Genomic DNA, 2,895 nt, shown 5'->3' with positions numbered 1-2,895 from the left:
AGTCTCTGTTCTCTCTGCAATCTCTGATGTAATCAGCCTGGTTTCCTTTATATTAGCGCTGTTTTGGACGGATTGTTTGAATGCATTCGCTTACTGGATCATTGGACTGAAAACTTTCCCGGAGTTTAGCAGCTTAAAATGATCTAATCGCAAGCAGAGAAGCAAAATTTAGTTTTAGAATAGAAATTGTGCTTCAGTAATTTTAACTAATATATAAGTAATATATAAGTAATAATTGCGTTAAATTATTTTAACACGTTAAGGATTGTAAAATTAATCGCATGCGTTAACGCATTAACAATGACAGCCCTAATATATATATATATATATATTGCAGCTTTATACAAATAGTTTACCTGTTACAGCCTTTATAACGGTTCATTTAGCTGCTGACCCAATTTAGCTCCTACTCGTGTTTTTATTTTTAGCATTTTTTAAACAAGTCTCCACTGTGCTAATTATTATTGCTGTGCAAAGTGTCGAATAGAAGCCCTACAGCAGCAGCAAATCAAAATAATTTCCATTTCCTCACTGTAAACATGAGTTTGAGGTTGATTTGGATGAGAATTAAGTTATGATGCAACACTGGTGTTTTCCAAAAGACTTCAGTTTGTGATTCACCTGATACCATCTTCCTGGGTGGTTAAAAAATTGAAAAACACTAACATTATGAATAGGACAGCAATAAAATCACAGACTGGCTCCTGTAAATGCTGAAATTACCTCACATGCCTTTAAAACAATTAATGTCTGAATAGTGCTTTCAGCACCAGATTAACTAACAAATAGTTCTAAAAAAAATCTACCGTCAGGATTTACTAAAGACATGCAATGTTAGTGATGAAAAGGCATGGACACAATTATTTTGTAGCTGATCTTACTGCATATGCATTTGTAGGAGTTTCCCTTTCAAACTAAATTTATGGGAGAAGAGTAAATAAACCATGCAACATGATTTACAAGGTTTGCAATAGTCAGTTTACTGGTATTTGTGCCATTATTTAACGCCCAAATAAGCATGTCTTAACCCATTTTGCACTTGACATGGCTGTGATAATTTATGCTGCTCTTATTAGAGTGCATTGGTCATTATGAAAATTAACTTTAATTTGTGCATTTTCAGTAGATCACCCAGAGAACTTCCCACTCCCATCGGCGCTTTTATTGGATTATGGTCTCACTCTGATTTTCCCTGTTTAGTAAATCGGCCACGGCCAGTGGGTATCTTGGCAAATCTGAGCAATTTGTGAGTTTCTTCTTCTTCTTCTGAATCTCTGTAGGAGACACATAAATTAAGCAAAGTCCTTATTTGGTCTGCATTTAATCTTATTTATGTTGCATTGAAAAAAAAATCTAATTTGTGTTTTTTTTATGCAGAGAAATAAAATATAAAAAGTATTTTTCCTTTTTAAAACCGTATAAATAGCATTGAAATCTTAAATAATAAAGTAATCTGTATAAAAGAAAACAGTTAAATTCTTAATTAAAGTTTCTCTTTATTATTTTATGGAGTTTTAATTTCAGCTTTGCTTCTTTCATAGCATATCAGAAAGGAAATATGCACCAGCCTTGCTTAATTGGTCTCTTTAACAGTGAATATTGCATGCTGGTACTGGTTAATGCCTGGTCTGGCCAACGTCTATTTAAAATAGTAATTCACATAGAATTAAACTACTGCTAACATGCACACACTTACACACACCAGCAGTGCTACAATAATAAGTCTGCAGTAATGAATCAGGCTGCTCCGTTTCTATTCACTTGTTCACTGCATGACTGTTGGTATTAGCCATGAGGCTTAAAGAACAGAGAGGCATTTACTAATTCCTGTGAAACTGCACTAAGGGTTTCCTGATCCACAATTCCTTTCACATCACTGCATTTCAAGCACTATTTTTAAGAGTACAGAGTCAATTTTATAGTGGAGTTTCTTGCTCCTTTTATAGAGGAATAGTGGTAGAGCTCTCATGTGTCCTTCAGTATTGGTTTTGCCTTTGTCGGCCAACAGTTTGGAGGTTTGAAGAGAGGCTGACACTAGTTGGAGGCAGAGCCTCCTTACAGGGCCTAACAAGGTTTGTAGTACACACACACACACACACACACACACACACACACATGCATCTAGCACTGGGTTTCACTGAATGTGCTGCTTGCTGAGAAGATGAAAAATGTGGCCGTGATTTTCATCTGTCAAATTAGGCTTGGGCATGAGAGGGCAGACGAAAGAGAGAGAGAGAGATGGAGAAAGATAAAATGTGAGAAATGAGAAAGCGTGAATAAATGTCCAGCGAAGCAAGCAACTGGACAGGGTCAAGGCTCCTCGTCTTGTTATTTTGTCAAAACGGGTAAAAAATGAAAAGACAGCAAGCAAGCGCACCACAGAGAACTATCAAAATGCAACGAGGTCACCAGAATTTATTTCATGAAAATGAATTTCCAAGTGTGGCACTCTCGACCCTTCATTATGTTCTCCTTCACACAGTAAATCAGACACTCTAAGCCACTTTCTATTAAAATTCACAAAGACCTACTTGCGTCTCGCACTGTAATCATATTCAATCAATTCTCAAACCGAGTGATGTCTCTCTTAAGTAAACCATTTGAGCTGTGTAATTATAATATTTATTTTAATTTTGGGATGTTGGTCGGCTGGACGTTGGTTTTTAAATTGCATAACAACTACTAGAGAGGAATGAATGCATTTGTAAATGTTTGTTTTATTTTAATATTTAAAGTGCAGTTACTTTATGAGTGACTCAAAGTGTTCAAGCATAATCATTCTTAATTTCTATGTTCAAAAGGATCATTCATTTAAATCCCGAATGTTTGCAGAAAACCAGCTTGACCTATGACCCATAGCTCCTCCCCCCCCACCCCCACCCACCCACATACATG

This window comes from Sinocyclocheilus rhinocerous, unplaced genomic scaffold, assembly GCF_001515625.1.
Source record: "Sinocyclocheilus rhinocerous isolate Xijiao unplaced genomic scaffold, SAMN03320098_v1.1 scaffold811, whole genome shotgun sequence".
Taxonomy (NCBI): Eukaryota; Metazoa; Chordata; class Actinopteri; order Cypriniformes; family Cyprinidae; genus Sinocyclocheilus; species Sinocyclocheilus rhinocerous.
Note: the sequence above shows the minus strand (reverse complement) of the source record.